This window comes from Equus caballus, chromosome 4, assembly GCF_041296265.1.
Source record: "Equus caballus isolate H_3958 breed thoroughbred chromosome 4, TB-T2T, whole genome shotgun sequence".
NCBI classification, from domain to species: Eukaryota; Metazoa; Chordata; class Mammalia; order Perissodactyla; family Equidae; genus Equus; species Equus caballus.
In genome coordinates, this window is record NC_091687.1 from 67,367,613 (window position 1) to 67,385,271 (window position 17,659).

The following is a 17,659-nucleotide window of genomic DNA, read 5'->3' on the forward strand; positions in this document are numbered from 1 at the left end:
AGTACATTAATAGTAATCTGTAGAGAGGAGATATATAGTAAATTTTAAGTATATTCTATTTTTGATGGACATTTGGGTGGTTTCCAGTTTTTGACTAATGTGAGTAAAGCTGCTATGAACATCCTTATATGATGCTTCATGTGGACGGTACAAAAATAAAGTGTTATACAAAAGTAGGATAATTGTTTTTATTATACTGCTAAAAACTTTTTCTAATCTTTTTCACTATTATAAAATTTTAAGACTTTCAAGAGTATCGAGAGTAAAGTTCTAATATTAGTAGGCAGGCTTTATGTGGAAGAATGGAATTGTATGTGTTTACCTCTTAAACTTTAAAGGTATAAAATTTACACCTTCAGTATTTCATATAATACATAATTTAAATCACTTCTGGCTAATTTAGAATGTCAGAAATGATTAAGCTTGGCATATCAGAATAAATCCCCCCATATTATGTTAATATTTGAACTATACTTCTGCCTAAGTTTAAAATAAGCAGAGTTTTAAAACCAAATTTCCTTACATCGAAATTTGTGAATAAGAACCTTTTAAAGCAGCGTTTCTAGATCTTTGCTAAAATAAGACAGTACTATTTAATATGGAAACAATAATTGAGAAATATTCCTAAATCTAATTTGGAAAGTTATATTCATGATTTTAGGGGACTGTGAACATAAAATGTGTGAGTGGAAAATTAAGATTTCATATGACTTTTTGCAGCTAGTTGATTAAGTCCTAGGCAGTTCATTGTCCTAAAGATGAAATTTGTATAAGGTTTTGGAAGGCAGGAGTTGTATATTAAAAGTGCTTGTTTCCAAGGTAGTACAAACTGGTTTTAACAATCTATCATCTTTCATTTACCAAAGGAAATATGTAAAAAGAAAAGGAAAATGTTCAGTGGGAACAAAACATTGAGATGATGAAAAGCTACAAGGAAAGAAAAAAGACTTTAGAAAGACTACTAAAAAGGAACTAGCTTTTTTCCTCAACAATCTGTCTGAATTCATTTTGCTTTCGTTATATATCTAGCCTGGAGGCAAAGTATGTTGAGTATTACAACAAAGAGGGTGTTATAAGAGGGCTTTTTTTTTCAATAATAAAGTATAACATATGTGTAAACCATGCAACTTTGTAACAGGAAACTTTATAATAAGAGAGGACTGTGCTTAGCTTTTCCACAATTTTGGAAGAATGAGTTTTATTAGGTGTTAGACAAAGAAATTATCAACTGACTTTTATGCTGTAAGGTTGAAAGATTTGTTATGACCATTTCTAGACGTTAGCAGTGGTTTTAATGTAGGTCCTGATATATTAGGAACAGTGCCTAGCACTATTAATATGTCTACTGTTGCTAGTTCTCTTAATGAATATGATGTTTAACTTTTACCTTTCAGTGAAAGATTATTCAAAATCCTGTTATTCTGTGGTTTTCTCAGCAGCATTAGGCTGTTCTTGAATTGATCAACACATAATATAATTTGGGAACCCAATCAATGGTTCTTTTCTTTTTGAAAGATGGTGACAAATTCTTTTGAAACTTGGGAAATTGGCTCCATCATTCATCCCTTACCCTTTCTTTGCTTTTCCTGCCCAACTCCCTGAAAACCATATTGTTTTGATGTCAGTATGTAGAATAGATTATCTGTTGGGGAGTCAGTGTGTATTAATTATATTGGTAAATAGAAGCTTGATATATGATATAGGTTAGCAGGCGTGGGGCCTATTAGGTTATTCAGTTAATGAGGACAACTAAAATTAGGGACCCCTAATATTCCTGAACCATACTTCTTGTAAATTTTCCCCAGTTTTGAGATTAACTGGCAATAGCTATGTTTTCCTGGCTTTTAAAGGCTAATATATTATGGTAGAGTTTTAGAATTTATATAGTGCTTATTACAGAATAGTTAAGCTCTTTGTATTTATCACAGTGTTATTGAAGTGAGCTAGCAGAAGTGTAGAAGTCAGCCTTCGACCTTTTGGCTTTTCAATAATCTATTTTTAAAAATGTTATATCTACTCATTCTCCTCTCCTCTCTCTCTCACTTAAATATGATTACACACCATGCACATTTATGTACCATTTTAAATGGAGGTGGGAGAATTTAATGACACCCTTTAATATTGTTCAGTCTACTGCAGGGCTGTTAGAAAATCAGGGATGAAGTTCCTAGGCTTAGGAGAGAGATGTTAGAAGTATGTTAGCAAGGTATATTATTACAGCTTTAAAAATAGACTGTTTACTTTAAACCTTGCAAGATCACAGAAACATTCAAAAAAATTTTAACTATGTGCAATTAATTTAATAAAAATAAAAATTCAAATAATACAGACAAGCTTATGAAGGCATCAGTCCCCCGCACTCTCCCCTACTCTCCTATATGATTCATTTCTACCTTTATTTTTTCTGAGGGTTATCTCTAAATAACGTGCTTACACCACTATTTTTGGATTCATCATATTTAGATTTTGTCTGTTGATGTGTCACAATGATAAAGGTTTTGATTAATGACACATCCTTTCTCTTATCCTTTTTCCAGTTATATCACGATTCTCATTTCTATTGCTGCTCACCTCTGCACGTACAAACAGGATACTTAAGCTTCTCTTTCTTATTCCATCACCTTTCAACCCCTTGATTACACGTTTTATAAAATAAGCCCATTAGCTATTTTATCTTAATCTTTATTTCTCCCTACCTTAAGTGTCTCACCTTCTGTCAACTTCACCTTTATTCTTGCTTTGTCAAGGTTAATAATATTTACAAACTGGTCTATGATTATAACTAAATATTCTCTATAGATGATTCTAAAAGTTAACACATACTTTGTTTGAATTATGTAAATATTGTTCAATGTAGTGTACCAGGATTGTGTTTCCTTCTTTATGAGTACAACGTCCTGTGCTACCGAAAGGAAAATGTTTCTAGTAGATTCTTTTCTTTTTTTTTAAACATACATTTCTTTACATAGCCTTACAATTCCTCAAAGTTTTCTAGGCTTCCAGTCATACTATTGAATCTGTCAATTTCCTGTAGTTCCTGGGGACCTTTCTGTCATCCTGGAGGTATGGGATTTTTTTCCCCCTTATTTTTTTACTTTTTGAATTATCTCATTTTGTTCTGGAGTAATTTTTGTTTTGTTCTTTTGTTTTTCTTGGGCTTTTCTTGTTGCAGGCTTTCCTCAAATGATTGCTTGTCAGTTGTTATTTGAGGATGAATCACTAGAAAGCTGAAGTTCTGTGAAAGCGTGTTGGGCTTTTGACCAGCCTGCTTAGCTTTAAAGTGAGTGCATGGGAGCTAGCTTAAATTAGAGGCTCCAAATAGCCGAATGAGGAGAGGGGGGCTATGCATTCACAGGAGCTAGCACCCATGTTAATCACCATATTTCTTCCCAGACAGGTCAATATTTTGTTAAAGAGAAGAACCCTTCCTCCCCTCCTTTTTTTTTTTTTCCTTTTTTGTTTTGGGTATGAGGGGCAGTAAATACCTGGCTGCTGAATGTGTGACAAGTGGGAAGAGGGAAGGAAAATGGACAGTTGGCTCTCTGATTATCCTTGGCTATATCTATCTATCTATCTATCTATCTATCTATCTATCTAATCTTTCTTTCAAAACATTTTTATTGAGATATAAGTCAGATATTATACAATTTGCCTATTTAAAGTATGCAATTCAATGGTTGTTAGTATACTCACAGAGTTGTGCAGCCATCACTACATCAATTTTAGAGCATTTTTACCACTTCAAAATAACCCCCTTACACATTAAAATGGTTCTGAGACTCAATTTCCACTGTATCGAGGGGGCGGTTTTCCCACACAGCACCAAGTACTTCTCCAAGCATCAGCTCAGTGCCCTACAGTTCAACTCAGTTCTGATGCTGTGTACCTGGGGATAGCATCAGATTCCCTCCTCCCCTTTAGATGCTAGTCACACCCCAGGTTGTTCCCTGTGCTTCTGACTGATTGAATATAAGTCAGAGGTTCCCATGACCTCCTCCCTGGGTTTAATTAATTTGCTAGAGCGGCTCCCAGAACTCAGAGAAACAATTTACTTGCTAGATTACCAGTTTACGGTAAAAGGATAGAATTTAGGAACAGCCAGATGGAAGAACTGCAAAGGGCAAAGAATAGGGACAGGGCGTGGAGTTTCCATGTCTTCTCCAGGCAAATCACTCTCCTTACATCTCCTTGTGTTCACCCATCCATAAGCTCTCTGAGCCTCACTCTTTTGGGTTTTTATGGAGGCTTCACTACATAGGCATGATTGATTAAATCACTGGCCAGTGGTGACTGGTTCAACCTCCAGTCCCTCTCTCCTCTCAGGAGGTCAAGGGCTGGGACTGAAAGCTGCAACCCTCTAATCATATAGTTGGTTCTCCTGGCGACCAGCCCCCATCCTTAGGTAAGGTCCGAAAGTCACCTCAGTAACACAACAAAAGACACCTTTATCACTCTGAACACTTAGGAAATTCTAAGAGTTTTGGGAGCTGTGAGCCAGGAACTGTGGATGAAGACCAAATATATATGAGAAATGTATTTGGTCATTCAAATGACCAAAATGTATTTCTCCTCAATCAAAATATCATACCCATTAACAGTCACTACCCTTTTCCATCCAAGCTCCTCAGTCCTAGGCAACCACTAGTTTACTTTCTGTCTCTGTAGATTTGCATATTCTGGACATTTCACATAAATGAAATTATACAATGTGAGGTCTTTTGTGATGGCTTTCTTTCACCTAGTATAATTTTTCAAGCTTTATCCATGCTGTAGCATGTATCAGTACTTCATTACTTTCTATTGTAGAATAGTATTCCACTGTGTGGATATTCCACATTATATTTATGTATTCATCAGTTGATGGACATTTAGATTTTCTACTTTATGGCTATTGTGAATAATGCTGTTATGAATATTCAAGTACAAGTTTTTCTGTGGATTTAAGTTTTCCTTTCTCTTGGATATTTACCTAGGAATGGAATTACTGGATCTTATGGTAACTCTATGTTTAACCTTTTGGGGAGCTGCCAAACTGTTTTCCAAAGTTGCTGTGCCAGTTTTTATTCCTACCAGCAATGCATGAGGGTTCCATCCAAGGATGAGGTTCTCCACAGCCTTACCAACCCTTGTTATTGTCCATCTTTTGGATTATAGCAACCCTAGTGGGTGGGTTATGGTATCTCATTGTGGGTTTGATTTGCATTTCTCGGATCGCTAATGATGTTGAATGTCTTTTCATGTGATTATTGCTACTCGTTTATATTTAACAGTCGAGCAATTAAGACAGATTGTGAACTGTGTGTCCCTGGGGTCAGGGGCCAGGGCTTGTCAACCGGTGGGCTTCCCTTTAGGACAGTTTGAGGACTACCTGACTTTTATTGGGGACTCAAATATCTGTAGCTATAGGTCTTTTCTCCTGAGGTGGTTTTCTTTCTCGAGATGTTTCTGTAACTTCTGTCTGGGGAGTATGAGCGTAGTCTCATGTATTCTGGAGCTAGGTGGGGAAGGGAGTTAGAGGATTGACTATCCAGGATGTAGACTTTTTCTTCATCCGTGTATTTTCAGCTGCTTGCCCTATTCGCATTCTGTTCTGTACCTGGTGTCCCCCTAATCTGGAGTCCCTTGTTTAGTTCAGCTTCTCCAGAGATTATACTTTTATTTCCTGTGGAGGTCTGGGTATCTAACTGTTACTTACATAGACTTTTAAATAACTCCCTTGTCTTCAGATCCCACCTCACCCCACTTTCTGTGGTACCTGGTGCTTTTGCTTCCTGAGCCTTTTCAGAATTTTATGGAGTGAATAAATTCATTCCCCGTTAGGCATTTAGATTTGACCTTGCTCTGCTGTATTGTTTACCTTTTCTCCGTTCACTTTCCATCTTCACAGATTGTGGTTAGGCTTACCATAGATCTTCTGATTTCCTTGAAGGAGTTTATGTCTGTTTATTGTACTCCTTCTTGTTTGGGGTGATTTTTTTAGATGAGAAGGGGACATAAGAGTCTTTAATTCACTATCTTGAAATAGGAAGTCATACTTGCTCTTTTGATGAAATGCTTCTATGAAGTATTGGGGAGAACCTTGTTCTCAGAGTCACTAGTTAGGTAAAAGAAAATGTGAGTGGCAGTCTCCACAGGCTCTTAATTTCTGCCCTGAGTGAAATAATAATAAAGAGGGTTGGAGTGGTTGCCAGGTCATGATTAGAGAAGCTTGGCTGCAAGTCATGGGCGAAAAGTTTGGTTGTCTGCCCCCATAGTTGAGTGAGTTACTTCACCTCTGGGACCCAGCAAATGTTCAGACAGTTGAGTAATCCCACCTTCAGGCATATGGTTGGCAGGAGGGCAAGTCATATCTGAGTACTTGGCATAATAATTAATGGGAAATATAAGTGGAGTGTAAACCTTTGTCTCTTAGTTTCCTACAATTTCATTTTCATTGCTATCAGTAGGATTGGTTTTGCTCAGAGAATGGGGGAATTCTTAATTTCGACAGATACTAGGATTACTGTCATTCTAATATGGTTTCTGGAGGGAAAGGAGATGAACACTGTGTTAGTCCACGATCTGCTATAAGAGCATTTTAACCCAGCGTTTGTTAGAGATGCTAACAATCCCAGGTGCCAGTTTTCTATTTCTAGTTAGGTTCTGTTATGCTATCTTGTAATAGCGTGTAAGTCATTTCACGTGGCTCTCCCAGTCACCCCAAACTTAACGTATCTGAACAAGAGAGTCAATACCTGAGATAATGTCTATAACACACTCAGTCCTGTGCTTGGTTCCATTTATCCATTGTCAGCCTCTAATTAGAAACCCCAATGGAAAATAAGAGTCTCTCCTAATAATTCTAACCAACAAAGACCTGCCAAGGACTTTTAGTGGCTCAGGTTGGATCATGCGCTCTTGCTTGAGCCCATCACCAAGGTCAGAGGATGATATACTCCTCTGGGTAGGGTCTTGGTTAAGTTCTCAGATCTTCGGTAGGTGGTGGGGATTGGTAAGGTAGTTAGTCCTATTTGGATCACATAGAAGTTGGGAACAGATGCTGGCTGACAAAAACAACTTTTGCTATACAGAAAAAAGACAAAACTCTAGAATAGTGGTTCGGCAACTTAAGAATCCACCAGAATCACCTGGAAGGCTTGTTGAAACACACATTGCCTGACCCCACTCAGAGTTTCTGACTCAGTAGGTCTAGTGTGGGCCCAGGAATTTGCATTTCTAACAAGTTTCCAGATGATGCTGATACTGCTGGTCTGGGGAACCACACTTTAAGAACCGCTGCTTTTGAACAATGGTTGTTATTTTCTTTTTTTGGTGAGGAAGATTAGCCCTGAGCTAACATCTGTGCCCATCTTCCTCTATTTTGTATGTGGGATGCTGCTACAGTGTAGCTTGGTGTAGGTCTATGCCAGGGATCTGAACCTGTGAATCCTGGGCTGCTGAAGCAGAGCACACGAACTTAACCACTACGCCACTGGGCTAGCCCCTGAACAATGGTTCTTAAACTTTAGTGTGCACAGAGTTTTCCAGGAGGGCTTACTAAAAGTGTTGCTTCTAGGACCTCTCTTCCAGAAATTCAGATTTGGAAAGAGAGTTTGGGGTTGAGTTTAGGAATATGCATTTTTAAGTACCCCAGCTAATTCTTATACAGAAGCCACAGGAGATCAGCAGACCATACTATGAGAAATGCTGCTCTATAGGTTTCATGTAACAAAGATTACAAATCAACCATCCTTATTTATTTATTTATTTATTTATTTTTTAAGATTTTATTTTTTTCCTTTTTCTCCCCCAAAGCCCCCCGGTACATAGTTGTGTATTCTTCGTTGTGGGTTCTTCTAGTTGTGGCATGTGGGACACTGCCTCAGCGTGGTCTGATGAGCAGTGCCATGTCCGCGCCCAGGATTTGAACCAACGAAACACTGGGCCGCCTGCAGCGGAGCGCGCGAACTTAACCACTCGGCCACGGGGCCAGCCCCCATCCTTATTTATTTTTTTACTAAATTGGAATAGTACTTTCCTAATTTCCATATATATTTTTGTATCAGTCAGTTATCCCAGCAGGAAACAGAATTTATCGCAGATAATTTAAATGAAGAGATTTTAGTGAAGGGATCATGGACGAGTGTAGGCAGAGTTATGGGAAAAAATAGTGAAACACTGACATATTATCAGTAGTGGAAGCTGTTAGCACTTCTAGGACTGAAGGGGCAGGGGAGGAGGTAATGGTATTATTTTGAGGGCTTATTAAGAGCTGGAGCCATGGAGAAGCCGCCGTTCTCTTACTCTTCATTCAAACAAAAATTTCACACTCCCAGCCAGGGGAAACACAAAGTCCCATCCGTCACCTTCTTGTCACCAGGTGATATTTGAGTCATATTCCCATCTGAAACCAAATTGCAATGTAGCCATCACTATTACTCTTCATATAAGATAGCAGGAAATGGAGTGGGATGGGGAGAAAGAATTGATTAATATCAAATATGCTTAGCTGTTACAGTCTCCATCTTTGTAGCTGCTCAACAGGCTGAAGGAGATAATCATAACTTCCTCTCTCCGCCACCCATTTTATGTTCCCCTTATATTTTCCAGCATCTTGGTTACTCAAGATTCTTTACCTTCATGCTCAAAAGATCTGAGTCCTTAGTGGTCCTATGTGTATTGGATTGCCATAGTTTTCCATTAACTTTATTATTGGACCTAGGAATACTAAGAAACTAAGGGGCAGCCCAGTGAGTCCCCTGGATTTGAGACATAGCCTACCTGTTCCTGTTGTACAATGGCCACCCGATTCCTCTTAGTAATAGGGAGCGATCTCTCTGTCAGTACATTAACCTTATTTTTTTTGCCTATCACTCCTGTGGTGGTGGAATCCTGACTGGGGTGGTCTCAACTTCAAATTTAGTAGAGCTATGGCTGTGTTCCTTGCTGGAAGCTTTCTTTTTCTGGCAGTTAGGATGTCTAATAGCTTCAAAATGCATTTCCATTATGAAAAGTCCTTCCATGCACCTCCTCCCTAGACCTCCTTTTTACCAATATTTCAGTCTTGTTCTTTCCAATTTCTTAACCCCAACCCATCAGCCATTGCCTGTGTATCAGTAAAAATCTGAATATCAGGCCTTCTCATATTCCCAGTAAAGTGACAAACAGGATGTATTGCTCAAAGTTAAACTCACTGGGAAGATTTTCCTTTGTTATTGTTTTGCAAGGATACTCTGAAGTGGGAAACTGGTATTACAGCTGACCACTGGTGTTAGCATATCATGTAGACCCATTTGTAAACCAAGTCGGTGTGTTTTTTTTTCTTCTGTCCATTGGTCATAGGGAGCTCCTCATGAGGCCGTGGAAGAGGCCGTGAAACGTCAGGAAGTAGGTACTATGGGAATTTGAACCACTTGTTCATTCAATTTATGTCTCTTTTTCCCCATTCATATATTTTATTTCTATTTAATGATGAAATGCTGCTTCACATTCTCAATTTCATATCTCAGTAGACTGGGTAGCCCACTTCATGATGGGCAGCTCTGGTCCTGGATTTACTTGGTGTGCTATAGCTAGAAGTTCAATCTGTACCATGGCCCAGTAGAACCAGGAGCTGTTTCTCAAATAGAGAATAATTTTTGACAGAAGATTCTGGGGTATGTGCAGTGACTCTCCTTGTGGGGCTTTCCAGAGGCTATATAGAGCAGATCTATCTGCCATAGAGAATTCAAGTACCGTTGAGTCTGCTGGCCCTTAAGGCAGGGCAGCTTACATTGCAGCCTTTCTCAGCGTCAGAGCCTTCTCTTGCTCTGAGCTCTACTTCAAAATATTAGCTTTACTTGAATGTGCTATATGTTATTTCCAAAATTCAAAGAGACTCTCTAAGTTTTGTACTTTTTCCTTCTTGCAAGGCAGTGCACGGTGAAGCAAGATGTTTTTGGGGGGAGTATATCCTAACATGCCCCAGACTTTCCTGGAAACTTCATAGTGTGGCAGGCTCTTGAATTTTTATGAGGCACTTCCACTTCCTGCTTACCAGGTCTAGTTATAATGTCATCAATATATTGGACCAGGATTATGTTCCTTGGGATATCGAGATGGTCAAGTTCCCTGAGGACAGTCTTAAAACAAAGATCAGGAAAATTGAATAGCCCTGAAGCAAGAGAGTGAAGATAGACTTTTTTTTCATGACAAAGTGTCTTTACTTTTAAATGATTATCAGTACACCAAGTAATAACACTTAACAAGTTCTTGAATTCTGTCATCTAGTAATTTTGATTAAGAGAAACTAAAAGCAGCCCAAACAATGCCACCATTATTCATTGTTCCAACCCTTAGCGAGAAAGGACTATTTTAAGGCTGGCTGCTGCTTCACACAGGTTACACATAACTATTTATACAAATAACTACTTTTTCATCGATAAAGTTCCTGACCTTCAAGAAAGCTTTAGGGAAAAATATTTAATCCCATTTTTCTTCAAATTTTTTTTTTTTTTTGCTATATCTAAGAAAGAAAAAGCCAGTATTGATGTATATGTTGCTTGAGCTAAAAAGCATAGGAAAACAGACAATGTATACCCATTAAATTTCTAAGAAATATGAGGTAAAAAGATGAAATCTTTGGATAAGCTCTAAGTTTGTACAAAGAAGCCAGATTTACTATTCTCAAAAAAATGAAGGGACCTACTATATAATATAGAGAAATAATTTAATGTCTGTTCACAAGAATATAACTTGAGCTTTGCTAAAGCTTCATATTCCCTGAAGGCAACTAAACATGCCAATCTATGGAACAGGTGCTTCTTTCTCTGTCTCCGATCAATTTATGTGGTAGTTTTCATGGATTTCTAGCCAGATGTTGCAAACAAAGGCCAAGAGGTTATCCGGAACTTCATACGTGTGCTGCCGGAAGTAGGTCTGGAGGATGGTCATCTCCTGGGTCTCCTTCTCCACTTCGGTGTTGCAGCTGTCATGGGATCCCAGAGGCACAGCTTCCTTGGCCCTGAACCCTTTCTCCTGCAGGTGGTACGGTTAAACTTCAGCCTAAGCTTCTTTGTCCTGCTTCAGCTTCAGGTTCTTTTGCTTGTAGGCCTCAGACATCTTCTGTGTGGCCCACTTCTCATCCTGCAGCTGCTAGATGCCTTTCAACTGACTGGTCATGGCAGTAGCCTATACTACTATCTTTGACAATCAAAGGAAACTACTGGTGATTGTCTTTATTAATTTGGATTAAAAAATGTATAGGTTAACAGATTTGCACTAAGTTTCATGAGCTATGTTGACCTTTTCCACTAAATATACCATATTTTTGGATAGCAGCTGTAGTTGGAATCTCTCCTAACTAAGTTTATGATAATCCATAGTCATTATCCAAGATCCATTTGGCTCTTTCACAGGCCAAACAGGATATTGAATGAGGATGCATCGTTGTTGTATCTTTCACGTCTTTGATGGTGGCACTAATCTCTGCGATTTCCTTAGGGATGAGTATTGATTTTGAAAAGTGTGCTATTTTGGTGGGTTGGGGACAGTTCCAAGAGATTCCAATTAGCCCTTGCTATCATAATAGCTTTCATAATGCTCTTTATTAGACAAGAAGCTAACGTAGGGATTCAGCCAGTTCATGAGTATATCTGTTCCAACTGTGCATTAAACAAATTGCAAAATAATGGCAGGATGGGTCTATGCACCCACAGAACTAACTGTGAGGAAGACCTGGGTCAAAACTTCATATATAACTGGAATTCTATAAGCCACATTTTGACTAATGGATCATGTGGCATTTGATGTTCTCAGGGCTTAATGAAGCATAGAAGGTCTGTGTATTTCCTTTTTTTCTTTGCACAGTGTCACTCAGTTACATGGCCCTCATAGAAATTTTGGGTTTTCCACTTGTACCTTGATTTGGGGAGTTCAAAGTCCCAAGCATTTTTATTTTTTAAGAGTTTAAGTAGAGTAGTTAGCCCACTGAGCAATCTTTGCAATTACTGTTGTCATCAAATAAAGTGCAATAGCCATTTATCTTTCAAAACCTTTTCCTTCACTGGCACTCCATCCCACACCACACCAATGATAATTTGAACAGTTGTGATTCTATTGCATGCCATCTATTTCTATTGTTTCCTTTTTTCCCTGGCAGGGAAGCGATCTGTGCATTCATCAAATATGTGGGCAAATCAGTCCCCAAATCCCTAAGTACTGTATCAGTTGAGATACCAGCAGGAAAGAGAATTCATGGCAGATGGTTCAAATGAAGGGACTTTAAAGAGGTGGGATTACTTATAGGGATGTGGGAAGGGTTAAGAGAAGAAATTGTCTCTGTAGTTAGCAAAATAAATATGAACTGTCTAATTTAAGCTTTTAGTAAGAGGTCAAACTTAAGAGACCATCAACTTAATATAGATTGCTATATATATAGGTTGTGGTGTATAAACCTCATGGTAATCACAAACCAGAAGCCTATAATAAATACACAAAAAATTAAGAGAAAGGAACTCAAACATAATACTAAAGAAAACCATCAAGCCACAAGGGAAGAGAGCAAGAAAGGAAGAAAAGAACAGAGAAGAACTACTAAAACACCCAGAAAAAAAGTAGCAAAATGGCAAAAAGGACATACTTATCAACAGCTACTTTAAATGTCAATGGACTAAATGCTCCAATCAAAGGATATAGGGTGGCTGATTGGATGAAAAAGTCCCATATATATGCTGCATATAAAAGACACACTTCAGACTTAGACACTAACAAACTGAAAAATGAAGGAATGGAAAAAGATACTCCATTGCAAACGACAATGAAAAGAAAGCTGGGGTAGCAAAACTTATATCAGACAAAAGAGTCTTTAAAACAAAAACTGTAACAAGAGACAAAGAAGAGCACTACATAATGATAAAGGGAACAATCCAGCAAGAGGATACAACACTTGTAAATATCTATGTGCCCAACATAGGAGCACCTAAATATATAAAGCAGTTATTAACAGACATAAAAGGAGAAATAGTAACACAGTAATAGTAGGGGACTTTAACACTCCACTTACACCAATGGATAGATCATCCAAACAGAAGATCAATAGGGAAACGTTGGCTTTAAGTGACACATTATACCAGATGGACTTAGTAGATATATACAGAATAGTCCATCCAAAAACTGCAGAATACACATTCTTTTCTTATGCACATGGAACATTCTCTAGGATAGATCACATATTAGGCCACAAAACACGTCTCAATAAACTTAAGAAGATTGAAATAATACCAAGCATATTTTATGACCACAATGGTATGAAACTAGAAATCAGCTATAGGAAGAAAATTGTTAAAGCCACAAATATGTGGAGATTAAACAAAATGCTACTGAACAACAATTGGGTCAATGAAGAAATTAAAGGAGAGATAAAAAAATACTTAGAGACAAATGAAAATGAAAATACAACATGCCAGGGCTGGCCCCGTGGCTGAGTGGTTAAGTTCGCGCGCTCCGTTGCAGGCGGCCCAGTGTTTTGTTGGTCCGAATCCTGGGCGCGGACATGGCACTGCTCATCAAGCCACGCTGAGGCAGCATCTCACACACCACAACTAGAAGGACCCACAACTAAGAATATACAACTATGTACCGGGGGGCTTTGGGGAGAAAAAGGAAAAACAAATAAAATCTTTAAAAAAAAAAAAAGAAAATGCAACATGACAAAATTTATGAATTTATGGAATACAGCAAAAGCAGTTCTAAGAGTGAAGTTTATAGTAATACAGGCCTACCTCAACAAACAAGGAAAATCTCAAATAATCTCATAGCACACATAAAGCAACTAGAAAAAGAAGAACAAACAAAGCCCCAAATCAGTAGAAGGAAGGAAATAATAAAAATCAGAGCAAAAATAAATGAAATAGAGACTGAAAAAAAAATAGAAAGAACCAATGAACTAAGAGCTGGTTCTTTGAAAAGATAAACAAAATTGATAAACCTTTAGCTAGACTCACCAAGAAAAAAAGAGAGAAGGCTCAAATAGATAAAATCAGAAATGAAAGAGGAGAAATTACAATGGACACCTCAGATATACAAAAGATTATAAGAAAATACTATGAAAAACTATACACCAACAAATTGGATAATCTAGAAGAAATGGATACATTCTTAGAATCATACAACCTTCCAAAACTGAATCAAGAAGAAATAGAGAATTTGAATAGACCAATAACCAGTAAGGAGATCAAAACAGTAATCAAAAACCTCCCCCAAAATAAAAGTCCAAGACCAGAGAGCTTCCCTGGTGAATTCTACCAAACATTCAAAGAAGACTTAGTACCTATCCTTCTCAAACTCTTCCAGAAAATTGAAGAGGAGGGGAGGCTTCCTAATTAATTCTATGAGATCAATATTACCTGATACCAAAAGCAGACAAGGACAACACAAAAAAGGGAAATTACAAGGCAATATGACTGATGAACATCGATGCAAAAATTCTCAATCCTCAATTCTAGCAAATTGAGTACAACAGTACATTGAAAAGATCATCAACCATGGTCAAGTGGGATTTATTCTAGGGGTGCAGGGATGGTTCAACATCTGCAAATCAATAAACATGATGCACCACATTAACAAAATGAAGAACAAAAATCACATGATCATCCCAATAGATAGAGATAAAGCGTTTGACAAGAAACAGCATCCATTTATGATAAAAACGCTGAATAAAATGGGTATAGAAGGAAAGTACCTCAAGATAATAGATGCCGTGTATGACAAACCCACAGCTAATATCATACTCAAGGGAGAAAAACTGAAAGCTATTCCTTTAAGAATAGGAACCAGATAAGCATGCCCACTTTCACCACTCTTATTTAACATAGTATTGGAAGTCTAGCCAGAGAAATCAGGCAAGAAAAAGTAGTAAAAAGGATCCAAATTGGAAAGGAAGAAGTGAAACTGTCACTATCTTCAAATGACATGATTTTATATATAGAAAACTCTAAAGAATTCACCGAAAACTTTTAGAAATAGTAAATGAATATGGTAAAGTTGCAGGATGCAAAATCAACGTACAAGAATCAGTTGTGTTTCTCTACACTAACAATGAAAGTAGAAGAAAGAGAAATTACGAATACAATCCTATTTACAATTGCAACAAAAAGAATAAAATACCTAGGAATAAATTTAACCAAAGATGTGAAAGACTTGTACACTGAAAACTATAAAACGTTGCTGAAAGAAATTGAGGATGACACAAAGAAATCTAAAGATATTCTTTCTCTTGGATTGGAAGAATTAACATAGTGAAAATGTCCATACTTCCTAAAGCAATCTACAGATTCAGTGCAATGCCTATCAAAGTTCCAATGACATTTTTCACAGAAATAAAACAATCCTAAAATTTATATGGAACAACAAAAGACCCTGAATAGCCAATGGAATCCTGAGAAAAATGAACAAAGCTGGAGGTATCACACTCTCTGATTTCAAAATATACTACAAAGTTATAGTAATCAAAACAGCGTGATACTGGCACAAAAACAGACACACGGATCAATGGGACAGAATTGAGAGCCCAGAAATAAACTTACACATCCAAGGACAGCTAATTTTTGACAAAGGAGCCAAGAACATACAATGGAGAAGGGAAAGTCTCTTTCAATAAATGGTGTTGGGAAAACTGGACAGCCACATGCAAGAGAATGAAAACAGACCATTATCTTACACTGTACAAAAACTCATGCACAAAAAACCCATTAACTCAAAGTGGATTAAAGACTTGAATGTAAGACCTGAAACCATAAAATTTCTGGAAGAAAACATAGGCACTTCGCTCTTCAACATCAGTCTTAGACGCATATTTTCAAATACCACGTCTGACCAGGTGAGGGAAACAATAGAAAACATAAACAAATGGAACTGCATCAAACTAAAAAGCTTCTGCACAGCAAAGGAAACCATCAACAAAACGAAAAGACAACCTATCAATTGGGAGAAGATATTTGCAAACTGTGTATCTGATAAGGGGTTAATATCCTAACTATATAAAGAACTCATACATCTCAGCAACAAAAAACCTAACAACCCAATTAAAAAATGGGCACAAGATCTGAATTGGCCTTTTGCCAAAGAACATATGCAGATGGCCAACAGGCACACAAAAAGATGTTCAACATCACTAATTACTAGGGAAATGTAAATGAAAACTACAATGAGATACCACCTTATGCCCGTCAGAATGGCTGTAATTAACAAGACAAGAAATTACAAGTGTTGGAGGGGATGTGGAGAAAAGGGAACTCTTGTGCACTGCTGGTGGGAATGCAAACTGGTGCAGCCGCTATGGAAAACGGTATGGAGATTCCCCCAAAATTAAGACTAGGACTACCGTATGATCCAGCTATTCCTCTGCTGAGTATTTATCCAAAGATCATGAAAACACAAATGCATGAAGATATATGTGCTCCTGTATTCATTGTGGCATTATTCACAATAGCCGAGACTTGGAAACAACCTAAATACCCATCAAGGGAGGAGTGGATAGAGAAGATGTGGTATGTACACACAATGGAATACTACTCAGCTGTAAGAAAGATGAAATCTTGCCATTATTGACAACATGGATGGACCTTGAGGGTGTTAAGCTTAAGCGAAATAAGTCAGAGGGAGAAAGTCAAATACCGTATGATCTCACTCATAAGTAGAAGATAAAAACAAGAATAACAATCACATAGATACAGAGATTAGATTTGTGGTTACCAGACGGGATGTGGGGAGGAAGGAGGGCGAAAGGGGTGACTGGGTTCATGGGTATGGTGATGGATGGTAATTAGTCTTTGGGTGGTGAACATGGTGTAGTCTACACAGGAATTGAAATATAATGATGTACACTTGAAATTAAAAAAAAAACTAATTTAAGTCATTGTATTTTGGGGTATCTTTGTTATAGCAGCTTGAGCTTTTTTCTAACTAATTTAAGAATTTACATTATTATGACCGTGTAGACAGTACTGATGGCTGAGATGTGATTACATTTCCTTTCTTTGTTTTCTCTGAAGTTAAAAATAATATAAGAAATGCCTTTATACCCTTTACCCAGATTTTCCCATTGTTAATATTTGTATCTCATTTGCTTTATCATTTCTTTCTCTGTTTCTCTTTTGCTAACTCTCTGTGTCTCATGTATAACAGTTTTTTTCTGAACCATTTGAGAGTACATTACATACATCCCTACATTGCATACACTTTCATCCCTAAACACTTTAGTGTGAATTTCCTAAGAATAAGAATACTCTTACATAACCACAGTAGTTATTAATTTCATAAAATACATTGATATAATGCTTTTATCTATTCTGAGGTCCAAATTCTAATTTTGTGAGTTGATCTAATAATATAATAATGTGCTTTATAACATTTCCCTCCTACTATTAGAGGATCTAGTTTAGAGGCAGGCAATGCATCCAGCTACATTTATCTTTAGCCTCTTTTAAGCTAGAAAATTTCCACAGCCTTTCCTTGTCTTTTATGACGTTGGCATTTTTGAAGAATATAGTCTCCCTCGCCACGTAAAAAAATACAACATTCCTCATTTTGTCTGTCAGTTTTTTCCTTATGATTACATTGAGACTATACATTCTTGGTCAGAATACTGCCAAGAATAGGTGGTATTGCATTCTTCTCACGGTATCATAGAGTTACCTTCATT

The 17,659-nt window shown here is 37.4% G+C and overlaps 1 protein-coding gene and 1 pseudogene across 5 annotated transcripts in view; one reads left to right on the forward strand and one right to left on the reverse strand.

The window, feature by feature from the left end:
* BBS9 (Bardet-Biedl syndrome 9) overlaps nt 1-17,659 on the forward strand; it is a 422,348-nt gene that overhangs the window by 40,525 nt on the left and 364,164 nt on the right. The gene's annotated exons all lie outside the window — the stretch shown is intronic.
* On the reverse strand, nt 10,798-11,307 carry LOC111773213 (V-type proton ATPase subunit G 1 pseudogene; annotated as a pseudogene).